The sequence below is a fragment of the Aotus nancymaae genome, unplaced genomic scaffold, assembly GCF_030222135.1.
Source record: "Aotus nancymaae isolate 86718 unplaced genomic scaffold, 86718_ANA_hifiasm-v0.15.2.pri h1tg000010l, whole genome shotgun sequence".
NCBI classification, from domain to species: Eukaryota; Metazoa; Chordata; class Mammalia; order Primates; family Aotidae; genus Aotus; species Aotus nancymaae.
Genome location: NW_026988421.1, coordinates 48,435,241 through 48,451,062, shown reverse-complemented (window position 1 = coordinate 48,451,062; position 15,822 = coordinate 48,435,241). Strand labels below are relative to the sequence as shown.

The 15,822-nt window shown below is 36.1% G+C and overlaps 1 protein-coding gene across 1 annotated transcript in view; it reads left to right on the top strand.

Moving 5' to 3' along the window:
* The window catches only part of ZWINT (ZW10 interacting kinetochore protein), a 250,475-nt gene extending 235,221 nt beyond the window's left edge, over positions 1-15,254 (top strand). The window contains exons 12-13 of the transcript XR_010341792.1: positions 13,856-14,032; positions 14,719-15,254. The gene's annotated coding sequence lies outside the window, so the exon portion shown is untranslated. The remainder of the gene's footprint in view (positions 1-13,855; positions 14,033-14,718) is intronic.
* Positions 15,255-15,822: the final 568 nt, after the last annotated feature.

Below are 15,822 nucleotides of genomic sequence, written 5' to 3'. Positions count from 1 at the left end.
TGGGTGCTTGTTGACCTAGCTGCTCAGGAGGCCGAGGCAGAAGGATTGCTTGAATCCAAAAGTGTGAGGCTACGGTGAGCTATAATCGCACCACTGCACTCCAGCCTGGGCTGACAGAGTGAGATTTTGTCTCAAAAATAAAAGAGCAAATACACAGCTAGGAGTTTTGAATGATGAGGAAAAAAATCCATATGGTTATTTCTTTTAATAATATCAAAGAGTTAAATCTTTATAAATACATTGACTTTTGATAGTTACTTTTAATGTAGGTAATACATTTGCATTTTCTAAGCAGTTAACTTGATTGGGTGACTATGTGTGACTACTTGGTGATCTTTTTTTTCTCCTAAAGTACATTGCAACTCAAACTGACTGGCTACCCACCAGTCATTTATCACTTGTGTTCAATTCATCAAATAAATTTTGTTTGGAAACACTGCTTTGCTTTATTAGAGAGAAAAGTTGCTGGAAGAAGTGTGAGAAATGATGAGATCATAGAAAATACAAATAAAATCTATTAAAATATCTACTAGGTCTTCCATAATTTGGGAATCCTTTTGTGTGCAATAACCAAAATAATTGTCTGACAAGTGGTGATACTATTTTCCCTGAACTCTGAGTGGCTGCTTAAGCTGGGATCAAGTCAGAGCATAAAGAACTTTTTCCTAATTATTCCTAGAGGGGGTGACTATTGAATCTTCTGCCCTCATTTCAATTAATACATAAACAAAGATGAATAATATCATATGCTCAGAGTCTTAGAGATCACATGATTCTAACAGGTGGCCAAACTCCTTGAAAATAAATGGTATGTACTATAAGACTTCAAATATAAATATAAGTGGGAATAATAAACTATGTGCTAAATTTCTAGTAGCTAGTTTTCCTGTGAAATGATGCAATACAATTTCAAACAACAATAACCTTATAAGTTGAATTTTTTTTTTATTCTGGCTCTATTTACTTCTTTGAAATGTAAGTCTGAAATGAAACCTTATTTTATTTTATTATTTTCCCTTTAATGTGCCTTTTCTGAAATAAAAACCATATATCTGCCATCATTTTATTTTTGTGTTCTGAAAATAACTTTAATATTTTTCAAAATTACTTCCTAACAATTTTAAGTATAGTATATATGATTTTCCCTTTTTTCTGATACATTTTTGAACGTTTCAAAGACAGGAGGAAAGGTAGCAGAGGATAAAGGTTAAATTTCAAGCAGAAAATCTATGGAGGTTCAGAGATTTTTTTTTTTAACAAGTGGCTGAGTAGATATTCTATATTGCCTGCATGAGTAGTAGGCAATGATGAGCATGTGATCCCATTCAATTCATTAGATTTTCCTGACATGGTTTGGATATTTTGTCCCCTCCAAATCTCATGTTGAAATGTGTTCTGCAATGTTGGAGTTGGGGCCTAGTGGAAGGTGTTTGGCCATAGGGTCAAATCCCTCATGAATCTTAGTGCTGTACTCAAGGTACAAGTGAGTTCTTGCTCTGTGAGTTCGCTTGTGATCTGCGTATTTACAAGAGTCTTGCACGTCCTTTCTCACTCTCTTGCTGCCTCTCGCCACGTGACATACTGGCTACCCTACACCTCCATCATGATTATAAGCTTCCTTAGGCCCTCACTAGAAGCATATGCAGGCACTATGCTTCATGCACAGCCTACAGGACTATGAGCCAAGTAAACATTTTTTCCTTATAAATTATCCAGTCTAAGGTGTTCCCTTATAGCAATGCAAATGAATGAACAAAATGATTGGTATGTAGGAGTGTGATGTTGCTATAAAGATACCTGAAAGTGGGGGGACTAAGATGACAGAATAGAAACAGCTCCAGTCTGCAGCTCCCAGTGAGACCAAGGCAGAAGGCAGGTCATTTCTGCATTTCCAACTGAGGTACCCAGTTTAATTTGTTGGGACTGGTTAGGCAGTGGGTGCAACCCATGGAGAGCAAACAGAAGCAGCATAGAGTGTCGCTTCACCCGGGAAGTGCAAGGATCCTGGGGACTTCCCTCCCCCAGCCAAGTGAAATGGTGAAGGACTGTGCTACCCACCCTGGGGAACTATGCTTTTCCCATGGACTTTTGCAATCCACAAATCAGGAGATTCCTTCATGAGCCTACACCACCTGGGACCTGAGTTTCAAGCACAAAACTGGGAGTCTGTTTGGGTAGGCACCGAGCTAGCTATAGGAGATTTTTTTTCATACCTGTGCAGTGCCTGTAATCCCAGCAAAAGAGGAGAACCATCCACTCCCCTAGAAAGGGATCTGAAGCCGGGGAGCCAAGTGGTCTTGCCCAGCAGGTCCTACTCCCACAGAGCACAGCAAGCTAAGAATTACTGGCTTAAATTCTCACTGCCAGCACAGCAGTCTGGAATCAACCTGGGATGATCAATCTTGGTGGGGTAGGTGCATCCACCATTAGTGAAGCTGTGGGGATGATATGTCAAGCCAAAGGATTTATGAAGAGAAGTCATGTTTTGCAAGATGAGGATAACACATGGTTGGAGAGAAGGTGATTCTGAATAGATAGAAGTTACCTAAAACCAGTTTCAGAAGGTAGAAGTAGAACAGTTGCTTTGAAGGGTGATTACACTTTAGGTTTGACCAGGCTCAGTGGCTCACATCTGTAATCCCAGTACTTTTGGAGGTCAAGGTGGGAGAATTGCTTGTACCCAAGAGTTCAAGACCAGTCTGGGCAACATGATAAGACCCCATCTTTAAAGATAAAAATAAAAACTTAGCTAGGCATGGTGGCCCACACCTGTAGTCCCAGTTTCTTGGGATGCTGAAATGGGAGGATCACTTAAGCCTGCAATGTAGAGGCTTCAGTGAGCCATGATTACACCACTGCACTCCAGCCTGGGCAACAGAGCAACACCTTGTCTCAAATAAGAAAAAATAAGAAGTTTGAACGCTATTACACTTGTGGTGCCTCTAGGCATCTGTGAAGGGTGTTTAGCAAGAATTTGAAACTGTGGAAATAATTCTTAAAGAATTAATCATAAAAATCTATGTTATTAATGAAAGTACCTTAATAATATAGAGAATGAATATCACAGATAGGATTACTTAGGAAGAGAATATAGTGAGATGAAAAAAATTAAAAGGCAAATATGAAAGAACACCAAATGAAGAAGAATGGGGGAGAAAAAAATATGTTATCAGAAGAACTTAAAAACAATTCTAAGGGACATAGAATGTAATCAAAATCTATTTTGTAACAAAAATTAGGATAGAACACTGTTGTTACATGTAGAGGAGTTTAATTGCTAAGTGTATTTTGATACAGAAAGCATCAAATTTTTAAGGGAAGAAAATAAACCATTGAAATGGTCTTTCGTAGATCAATATTTGTTTTAGCAGAGACCTATTTATAATCTGGTATATTGAAATTCAGATTATAGTGGATTTGTGGGTGAAATAATATGATCAAAGAAGTAAGAATTCTACTTTCAAAAAATTTGGTGTTTAAAATAACTTTTTGATCAAGGGAAGCAGGCTAGACAAAATGCTATTTTAGGATGGGACAACTTGATTCTTTTTGTGAGTAAAAAGAAGAAATCAATGAATATACGGAGATTAAAGTTATATATGGTAAACTCTCTATACATACATATATGAAGAAATAATGTACCATATACTGTCCTGAAATAATATGCTGAAGATATACTTAAATACACTAGTTTTTTTCAGTGACAAAGTCATAAATTTCAAATTAAACTACACTTAGAAAAGAAAATTGTGATTTCTAATAATGAAGTACTGGGTATTTATTCATTAAAGAAGAGGCAAGGCCTAACCTGACAGGGAAGCACAAATGGCAGTTAATAAAATGACAACAAGACAGGTATAGAATACAAATGGGAAGAGGGCCTTGGGTAGAAGCACAAGGTCAGTTCCACCCATGACTTACATTCATCCCACACATCTGAAACAACTGCACCAATTGCTAAAGTATTAAATATACCCACACTGGCTGGTAAATGATGAAATTCATGATTCTTGAAGTTACTTCATTGCTACCCAAAGTGCTCCATTTTCCCCAAGAACCCCAAAATGTCCAGCATCCAGATAATAAAGACTAATTTCTAGCCAAATCTAGGAGACTCTAAGACTCAGTTTTAGCTGTAAGGTCTGTATCATTCTGACAGGACAATGCTGTACAATTTTTATAGATTGTGAATATTATCCAAGGTTTCATCAATGCGGGAAGCAATAATTCAGGAAGAAATACAGATCTGCATACTGAAACCTTAACCAGCTCAACAGAGAATGTACAGAATAAAAGCCAAGTGTTGAAAGTCAAGAAAATGAGCCAGGTTTTGCAAAAAGCCAGGGATGAATGGTATTGAAAGGTGTCATGTCCTATACCCAGTCAATTCATTTAGAGTTGCTAAAGGGATCTGAGTCCTGGTAGGGTTACTATTCCTTACAGCATTTGGCCAAATGAAGGCTAGACTAGATACATTGCAGCTTCTTAGAAAAGTCTGACCATTTTTCCTCTTTTTCAGGTATTCTGGTAGCACATATGGCCCTTCTGTACTAGTTATAAAAAATTTGTTCCAATGGGCAGACCATTCATAAAAGTCACCCTCTCCAGGAATAATAAGTAAAAAATCTCCTATCCTCTGAGTTGTCCCCTCCACATTAAACCACTGGCTTGGTGAGAAGAGTATGGAATGGATTTCAAGCCCTATTTGTATCTTTTTTGCCACGTACAACTTTTATTAAGGCACTCTGGGCAGGGTAGCCCTAGTACACTTCCCCATATGCTCACATACCTTGATGTTTCTTTGGCTGTGGTGATAAATTGGAAGGTTATTTTGGGTCAGACTAATCTAGCTTTTCTGAAAAGGATACACCTAAGTTGCTATAAAGTAGCTGGAATGAATTTCATAGCCTTTTCATTTCTCTTTTATTTTTGAACTTGCAGAGTGAATCTTCATGCCCTCGTTTATTCTGTTCAGTTAGAATCACTTAAATATGTGGGGTTGAAACTATAGCCTTTACACTTGGGAGAAAAGGTTTCAAAGCTTATTTAAAAGTAAAAAAAAAAATATTTTCACTGTATCAGTTTTTTCCTGCAAGGCAACTCTGAGAACATTTTCCCTAAAGCTCATATAAATAGCCTCTATACCTCCTAAAGCCCATAATAACACTCACTCTTGTGGACAGTTGTTTAGTGTGTCTGCCCTTTATACCTTAAGCTTTTTCCTTAGAAGATAAGCTAACCTTTTCACATATATAGAATACAAGGAAAATACATTATTTATGAGTTTGCATTGATTGAGCTCCCAGCTATCACACACTTGCATTGCAATATTTGATATATTATGATTAAAAAAGTGAAAAAAAACTTTGATTTTATTTCTCAAATAAGTCCATGGACTGGATTTGAAAATGCATGCTTAGATCTCTAAAACCCTGTGACAGATCCATATTTCACTTTGGGGGAAGACTCTCTGGTGGCACTCTGTTCCAATGCATCACTAGTACAATGGTGCTGAGATAATATACTACCCAGTCTCATCTGTCAGTGGAGCACTAGGGAGAGGAGAGAATTCAGTTTAATTATTTACTATTGCAATGTATTATCACAGTGTCACCAGTTTGTGCTCAGGAACATGACCCCACATATGAGATGCCATACTTATTTTCATAAGCAGTATCCTTGAATCCAAGGTGAATAAACCTAGGCTCATTACAAGACTTTTCTAAGATAAAGTGTTACAATTGCACTGTGAAATCAAGGATTGCCAAAGATGTCAATGATCAAATAGAGATAATAATTTAAATTTTATTTATGATATTGCTGTCCAAAAGCTTTAATCGCAAACTGTAACTAATTTTATATCCCTTTTGATTCATTTCATTTTAAACCATGATTTTTCTTCTAAGAAAAATATATTTTAGAGTCTGCATTTATTTTTTTCTAATAAGGAATGCACTGTTTATTGGTTATATCTATATAACAGTTGATGATGGAATAGGTGAACATAGAGGAAATGAAAAAAGAATATTTCTTTCAAATGTGTATTTTTTAAAAAGTCACATTTTGTTAATTAAGATATTAATTTCACTGATATTCATTGTGACCCTATTACATGCCTGGTGCTATGGAGAGTTCCCGGGGTTATGATAATAAATAATCCTTTAATCCAAGAGTCATGTTGTCTTAGTGGGAAAAATGCATAGACCAGTGTAAGGCATAATATAAGATAAGCAGCGCCTGACATTCGGAACGTGCTCTGACATTATCGCCCAGGCTTTGGCATTACTGTGAGCCAGAATGATATTCACAACCAGGACTTGGTGTTCTTCTGTGAACATCAATATCAGACAAACTCATTCTCAAGAATAACCAAAACACGCCAGGCGTGGTAGCTTATGCCTGTAGTCCCAGGCACTTTTAGGGGCCGAGGCAGAGGGATCATGAGGTCAGCAGTTCGAGACCAGTCTGGTCAACATGGCAAAACCCTGTCTCTACTAAAAATACAAAAATTAGCCAGGTGTGGTTGTGGGCGCCTGCAATCCCAGCTACTTGGGAGGCTGAGGTAGGAGAATCACTTGAACCTGGGAGGAAGAGGTTGCAGTGAGCCGAGATCACGCCACTGCACTCTAGCCTGGGTAACAGAGCAAGAGTTCATCTCAATAAATAAATAACATTAAAAAAAAAGACTATTCTATAATTATGTCTGAACATCATCATTATCCTAGTTATAAAATACCACCATATTTTTCTTCTGACTAAAATAAGTGACTCTAACTTTATTTTACCCCCTACAACCTTAATTTGTTGCTAGTCAGCCCTCTTTATAGATATTATTTAGATATTTATATTTATAGATATTATTTCCTAACCCAATCATACAAGTACTCCACTTTCTCACAATACTCAATCAAAAGCAAAGCCCCTTTTCTTTAAATCTCTCCAAAATCACCTAACAGAAGCTGAAACCCTATGCTAAGTCTTTCTAACACCATCTTACTAAGATACCCCACAGTTTCCCAGAGTATACCTGGGTATGTATTACAGATTTGAAACCCAACTTGTTCAACTGCAAGTGTGTCCTTAGTGGTCTTTGGCCAGATGGTCTTGACAAATGCAGTGTGATCAGTGATGAATTAGGAAAAAAAAAATATTCTGGGAGGAAAAAAGGTGTTAGAAATAAACTCTTCTGTGTGTCTGTGTGTGTGTGTGAGAGAGAGAGAGAAAGATAATTGGGCAATGTTAAAGGTTTAAAAATAGCAATATGGTTTGGATCTGTGTCTCCTCCAAATCTTGAAATGTAATCCCCAATATTGAAGGTGGGGCCTAGAAGAGTTTAGGTCATGGGGGAGGGTCTGGTTTGGATCTGTGTCTCCTCCAAATCTTGAAATGTAATCCCCAATATTGGAGATGAGGCCTAGAAGAGTTTAGGTCATGGGGGAGGGTCTTTCATAAATGGCTTGGTGCCCTCCTTGCAGTAATAAGTGACTTCTCAGTGGAGTTCACACAACATTTATTTGTTTAAGGGAGTGTGGCACCTCCCCATACTCTCTCTCTTCTTTCCTCTCTCCAGGAAACATGCCTACTTCTCCTTTGCCTTCTGCCATGATTGGAAGCTTCCTGAGGCCTCACCAGCAGCAGTTGCTGGAACCATGCTTCTTGTGCAGGCTGCACAACTGTGAACCTAAATAAACCTATTTTCTTTATAAATTACCCAGCCTCAGGTATTCCCTTATAGTGTTGTAAAATGGCCTAACTTAGACATTTATCAGAAGAAAACAACACTCTGCTTACCCACTCCCATGAAATTTAGTCTAATTCAATAGACTTCACATAATTTTAGCACATGACTTATGTATTTCTTAGAGCTATAAATTGCAAGAAGAAATATTAGGTCATCTTCAAATTCCTGAAAAACACAAACTTGTCAAAAACATTAAGAAAGTATCAGGTGAAAATGCAAGTTAGCAATTGGGCACCTTGCCTGATTACGTCTGAGACAGCATGTTGTGTAACTTAAGGTCATCAAGGCTTGAAAAATCACATTCAATAGAACCACGCATCTATGTCTAGGAAATATGATGCTTACCATGGAAAATCATCCAGCCCGAGACCACCCATGACAATTACCCCAGAGTGGCCAAAGTTCCCAACCCCGGAGCTTCAGAACAAAAATTTAGTTGGTTTCAAGTCAGAAAACTTCATTTGTAGCATGCATTCTTCATGTTGATCTTAATCTTCTTCCCATTATCAATAAACCTATATTTTTTCAATCTTTTATATTCTCTCCTCAGTTCTTTCAAAAAAACTTCATCTTTTTTTTCTTTTTTTGTTGACAGCCAAGTTTTTAGACTAGTTTCCCAATGTGTCTAAAATTTAATGAAATATCTCTACAACAGGAAACCAAACAAGGCAAAACTAGAATAAAATAAAATAAAATAAAAACTAGAACCAAATCAAATCAAATATTCCAATGGTATAGAATTATACCATTCTATAAGTCTATTAATATAGTTGCCTAGGACTTTCTTAATACATAAATTAAAACCGCAAACATTAAGCACAAGAAGTACAAGCAATCTTGTCATTGAATGAACATTAAAATAAAAATAGCATTATTATTATTATTACCTTTCATAAATTTTAACTGCATGACAAAGTCTCCAATACATGTATTATGTATACTATCTTAATCTTTACAACTGTCTGAGTTAGTTTTGTATTCCCAGGTCAAGATTAAGAAATCGGGAAGTACATGCTAGAAGTATAATTATGGTCAAACAGCCAAAATAGATATAGTGTTTACGGGAAAATAATATTTTAATTCAATTTTCTGGCTGAGTTGAAAATTTTCTCAGACTGAATGGAAGAAACAACTAAAAAATACTAAAGAAAACTAAAATTGTGTCCCATGTTACTCAATGGCTACCTTGGTTAGATATATTTGACTCTCAGTTTCTTCTTGTATATAATGGACAAAATAAATATGTAAAGAAGTCCTCTTGTGTAAATATTTATAATGTTACAACCATCCTAAAGAATATAAAAGCTTAAATATTGGCATAGTTTTTTTTTGAATTGTCATTTTATTTCATTTCTCAATATTCTGCTTTAGTACCATTGATATATCATAATTTAATTCATATGTTAATCTTGTAATATCTATTTTTTTATTTTTATAGATTTACGAAATTTAAATGCAGTTTACTTATAGATCTAATCCGTAGTGGTGCAGTCTTGGCTTTTAGAGTATTCATTGCAGGAATAGTGTACATTGTACTCAATAGGTAATTTTCCTTCCCTCAACTCACTCCCACCCTCCCAGATTTTAGAGTTTCCAGTGTTTCTTATTCCACTCTGTCCATGTGTACATATTCTTTGGCTCCTACTTAGAATACACACAGTATTCAACTTTCTGTTTCTGAGTTATTTCACTTAGGATAATAGGCTCCAGTTCCATCCACGTTGTTGAAAAATACATGATTGTATTCTTTTTTATGACTGAGTAATACTCCATGGTACTGCAAAGCTATTTGGTCATTTTTTATAGTCCAAAATAAATTTTAGAATTGCTTTCTCAAACTCTGTGTACAATGGCATTGGTATCTTACTGGGAATTGCACTGAATCTATAGATTGTTCAGCAATCTCTGTTTGATCATCAGCAAACAGAGAAAAATTTACTTCCTCTTTTCCAATTTGGATATCTTTTTTTTTCTTCTTCTTTTTCTTGCCTGGTTGCTGTAACAAAGACTCCCAGTAGTTTGTTGAATAGGAATCGTGAAAGTGGCCATCTTTGTCTTGTTCCAGTTCTTAGGGAAATGTTTTCAACTTTTTCCCATTCAATATGACATTGCCTATTGGTTTGTCATATATGGCTTTTATTATTTTGAGGTGTATTCCATCTATGCATGGCTTTTTGAGTTTTTTTTTTTTCCTTTGTGAAGTGATACTGAATTTTATCAGATGTTTTTTCTGCATCTATTGAGATAATTACATAGTTTTGTTTTTAATTATGTTTATATGGAAAATCACATTCATTGATTTGCCTATGTTGGACTATCCTTGTATCCATGAAATAAAACTTGATTAAAAAAACTTGATAGTAAAACTCAGTCATGGTTTATTAACCTTTTAACATGCTCTTGTTCACTAGTATTTTGTTGAGGGTATTTGCATCTAAATTTGTTAAGGATATTGGCCTGTAGTTTGTGTGTGTGTGTGTGCACGCGCGTGCCTGACTTTAGTATCAGGGTAATACAAGCTTTATATAATGACTTAGGAGTATTATTTTCTCCTTGATATTTTGGAACAGTTTCAGTAGAATTGGTACTGTTCTTTGTATGTTGGTATCAACAGATTTCACCATGAATCTGTCTGGTACTGGGCTTTTTTTGACTGGGAATTTTTATGTTACCAATTCACTCACTGCTCATTATGGGTCTGTTCAAAATTTCTCTTTCTTTCTGGTTCTATCTTAAGAGGTTGTATGCCTCCAGAGCTTAACAATTTCTTGGGGACTCCATGTTTGGATCCCCTTCCACAAACACTCCCTTCGTGGAAGCCATCTTGCTCTATCCTGGATTTTCCCTGTGGAGTCTCCTTCCATACTCTTTCATGGAAGTCTGTCTTTCCCTCCTAAACTCCATCTCTCTCTCCATTCCTTTCCACTCAGTGTGGAAGCTGCTTCCTTTCCTGGATTCCATCTTTCTGGATTCTCTCATTCAGTGTGAGAGTTAGCTGTTTCTTTCTCTCTCCTTCTCCTGTTTCTCTGTCTCTCTCTAAATAATTCACTTTCTACAAAAAAAAAAAAAATCCTCTAAGTTTTCTAGTTTATGTGTGTAGAGATGCTCGTAATAGTCTCTGATGGTCTTTTGTGTTTACGTGGTATCAGTTGTAATGTCTCCTTTTCCATTTCTGATCAGGCTTATTTAAATCCTCTCTCTTTTTTTCTTGGTCAATCTAGGTAGTGGTCTTCAATTTTGTTTATCCTTTTAAAAAATCAGCTTTTTGATTCATTGATCCTTTTTTGTCTCCATTTAATTTTGCTCTGATCTTTGTTATTTTTTTTCTACTAGCTTTAAGCTTAATTTGTTCTTTTTTTCTAGCCCTTTGAGATGTAGTGTTTGTTAATTTGTGATCTTTCCTTCTTTTTGATTTAGGCGTTTATTACTCTAAACTTTTCTCTTAGTACTGATTTTGCTGTACTTCAGTGAATTTAGTATGCTGTATCTCTATTTTGATGCATTTCAGAAAAATTTTTTATTTTCATATTAATTTTGTTGTTGATCCAAAGAGCATTCTAAAGCAGGTAGTTTAATTTCTATGTATTTGTATAATGTTCAGTGTTTTTCTTGATGTTGACTTCTAGGTTTTATTTTTCGACTGTGGTCCAAGAAGATACTTGACATGACTTCAATTTTTTAAAATGTATTAAGACTTTTTTATGTCCTAAGCTATGGTTTACTTTGAAGAATGCTCTGCACACTGATGGGGACAATGTATATTCTCCAGTTGTTTGACAGAATGTTTTGTAAACATTGGTTAGTTCTGTTTGATCTAGAGTCCAATAAAGTCTAGTGTTTCTTTGTTGATTTTCTGCTTCAATAATCTATCTCATGCTGTAAGGTGGGTGTTGATATTCCCCACAATGAATATATGTCTAAGTTCATTCTTAGGTCTAGCAGTATTTGTTTCTAGTAGTATTTCTTTCATGAATTGGTATTAGGTGCATATTTTTGTTAGGGTTTTTATATATATTTATTGAATTGACCCCTTTATCATTATATAATGACATTCTTTGTCTTTTTTAAACTGTTGTTGATTTAAAGTCTGCTTTTTTTTCAAAATCAACATAGATATTTATGCTTGCTTTTGGTTTCTGTTTGCATGAAATATATTTTTTCACCCCTTTGAGTATATAATTACTAGCTAGGTGCATTGTTTGTAAGCAGCATATCATTAGAATATTTTTATCCATTCTGCCAATTTATGTTTTATAATTAGAGCTTATAAACTGAGCTTTTCCTGTCTGGGTACCTAAATCTCTAGGAAGACCAGGGAAGTTTTCCTCAATTGTTCCCTCAAATAGGTTTTCCAGACTTTCTACTTCCTTTCTTCTCCCTCAGAAATACTCATTACTTAAAAATTTTAATGCTTTACGTAACCCTATATTTCTCAAAGGCTTTGATCATTTTTAAAAAGTCTTTTTCTTTATCTTTTTCTCACTGGGTTAAATCAATAGACTGATCTTAAGCTCTGAAACTTTTTCTTCTGCTAGGTTAAGCCTATTTTTAGAGCTATCAGCTATATTTTGTAATTTCTTCAATGATTTTTCAATTTTGGAGGTTGTTTTTTAAAAATACATATCTCTTTAGCAAATTTTTTGTTCATAGCCTGACTTGTTTTTCTGAATTCTTTGTGTTAGTTTTCAACTTCTGCTTGAATCTCAATAAGCTTCCTTAAAATCCATATTTTGAATTCTTTCTGTGGCATTTAAGAATTTTCATTTTGATAAGGCACCATTGCTAGAGGCTAGTAAGATCCTTTACAGGTGTTGTAAACACACTGTTGTATTAGGCTGCCCAGTTGTTTCCCATGAATTTGCTTTCATTTAGATGGGAATTCTTTCTACCTATTTTAATCTGTGAGTGTCATGCATTTTTTTTTAATTGTTGTATAATTTTAATTCTTGGTATTTGCAGGAGGCCAAAGGCTCTGTATGAGTTCCTTGGTGTTAGATAGCCTTTGTTCAGTGTTTTTCTAAAATGCTGCTTGTAGTAGTGATGTACTGGGCATATTAGGAGGCTTACTTCCTTCTGTAGGACTGGGATGTGGAGATCGCAGGAATCTCATCTCATTTGAGGGTACTCTGCAGTTCTGTCAGCAGATTTTGTATTAGGTTTTGCAGTTCAGCCTCCACATCAGCAGGTGAGACTTATAGGTAAGAGCTGGCTGAGGCAGAAGCAGATGAGTATGTGCTTTACTGTTGTTACATTGTCTCAGGTGATTGGCTGGTCTGTAATATGTCCATTGATGACCTGTGTTTAATTTTCATTCCTGAAGCTGGGGCAAAACTGAGTAGAACTGGACACTCAAGCTCACTCTCAGATACCTCAATGATGAGCACAGGCACCAGCCCTAGTAGGGGTGGCAATGAGAGCTCAGTGTGCATTGTGTCAAGGTCTTTGCAGAGGAGGGGGGTTGTACCAGTTCCATATCCTTGGCAAGCAGGAATGTGATTTGCCTTCCTATCACAATCATGTCCCATGGCTCATATTTTTAGTTTAGATGAATACTGTCATCTGTCCTCAGGCTGCATTGTAGCTGATAGTCACGGAAAACACATGTTTTGCAGCTCTCCACTGAAATGGCTTTGGGGACAGAACCTCTTATCTCAGTCTAAAACAGACAGCCTTATGTCTCACCTGATCTCTGCTGTAGAAATGCTGCTGCTCCATGAAGAAATAGGGAGGGCCTCCAGTGAACCCTGGCCCAGTGAGCACACTGCTAGTGGGGATGCAGGTCCCCCATTAGCCCTAGAATGGACATCCATAGGCAGATTTATGCCACTCCCACATGCGTACAGCCATGGCTGCATCTGCAGGGCTGAGTGGGGGTGTAGAGGAGAAATCTCCCTCTCCATGTTTGTGTGCAAACACCCATGTCACCTGGCTGCTGGGGGAAGAACCATATTCCTCCACAGAGCCCAGAAAAGCACCTGTGTCTCATTGGAAGGATCACAGTCACCTTCTGCTCACAGGCAGGGACCTCTCAGGCACAGGAGAGCACACACTTTGATTTTCTTTGTCCCGAGGGTTCTCCTTTGGTGACTGCACTCTTATTCTTCCTTCCCCTAGGAGTAGCCTGTTCTAAGAGTCAGACCACCAGGAACCCCACAGCTCCCTGGGTCTTGTTGGCCCATTGTGACTTCTGCAGTTGAAGCAGGTGCTGGAGATATTCACAGAAGATCCAGTGATGAGAAGACACAGGACTGAGATTCCCTGGGCAGGACAGAGGTTTAATACGAATGAACAGTGAGTATCATGCCCACCACATCAGCTTGTCTGTAGGAGGAAGAGTGACACTGTGTAACCAGGAAGCCTGGTATACCCTAAAGACATTACCAAATTACCACCTTCACCAGTGCTTGTACTCACAAGGGCAAAGCAACTATCCAGCATTTCAGAAACCAGCAGTCTGCCACAGGAATGACAAGAGCCAAAAACACCCCCACCTACCCTTTCCATGGGACTTCAGTTTCACTGGGGTTCAATCTCTGCCAAACTCTTGCTTCTTTTTTGTGCCTCAGCTCCTTTCTGTGAGTTCTCTGACATGCTTGAGTATTATCCCCTCAATGTTCCGTTTCAGTTACAATTATTAACTGGTAAATTATTCACAGGACAAGTGACATAAAATGTCACTAGTCAACCATCTTGAAAAACACTTTTCTGTAATAACTATTTTAAAAGTACAGCACAAGTACCCATGTATGATCAATCGCCTATTCAGTTTTTCTTTATAAATACTTGTACTGGTAAATTTCATATTCAATTACTACTGTTCTTTTTTTAAAGTGTACACAAATTTTTACTAGGTTTCAAAAACAATGGCCAGACATTATTTTATTCCATAGAAAACTCATTTCATTTCATTATGTTTGCATGATATGCTTTCTGTATAAATATGTATGTTCATTTATTTCTAAATGATTGTATTTCAGGAAGCAATTCATCAAAATAAGCAACCCTCTATAAGTACCTACATTGTGAAGAAAAGGCAGAAATTTTGGTATTTTAATCTTCCACTCTGAAGGTATTTTGTAATATTTTGGTTGGCCCTTTTCAAGTGAGTATAATCATTATCATTACGATAAAAATATTTGTGGCGAATATAAAAATATTTCTGGAGAATATATAATTTGAATTAATGTATTCGAGTAGGGAAAATTGATTATGCAAAGAAAAGAAAGTTTCATCATCTGAAAGTAGAAAATTAGAAATCTCAAGAACAATATACATACCCAGAGATCAAATTAGTACATTTCAAAATAACTGTGAAGATAATAATGATAATGGTGGTGAAAACAAGAAAAGGCTAGTGATTATTTTCTTCAAAATTGTTTCATAAACCATTTCTTCTGCTATGAGACAGAATAGCAAAATTTTTCAACCTGAGGATCATCCGCATATTTGAAAATGCTCTTAGGACTCTTGATTCTCTCTAAGATTGTTGAATTTGTGTTGTTCAATTTTATAATTTAATAAACACCAAAAAACATGATCTATACCATGTTGTGCAACTGAAGATTGCTAACTTTTATGATCGATACTTCTATATTAACAATAATATGTTTGTAAAGTAAAAGCCAAATGACCTAGTGGTTTTTTGCAAAGTAAGACTTCCAGTAATTTAAATAGTACAAAGAATCAGGGGAACTGGGTTGTTACACAGTACATTCTATTGCAGCAAAATTCAAAGAAAGAGTCAGTATTATAGCCACATTTTCAATAGATATCTCCATATATTTGAATCACCCATTTGCACATTACTACCTGAAATATTCTCTTCAGAAGTTTTAACAAATATGCCAGGAGTATTTTTTCTGTTCTAACAATTACTGGATTATGTGTTTATTCAATTTGGAATTCATTAAACAGCAGAGTTAATCTTATATTTAAGGAAATAAAGTGGCATTATAAATGAAATAATACACCTTTAAAGTGGCAAATGCTTATTAGTTGAGTGTTAGATAAATATGAGGTTTGATTATAATAAAACAAAGTCTTAATATTTTCAGGTGCATATTGTATAGCATAGTTTGTAA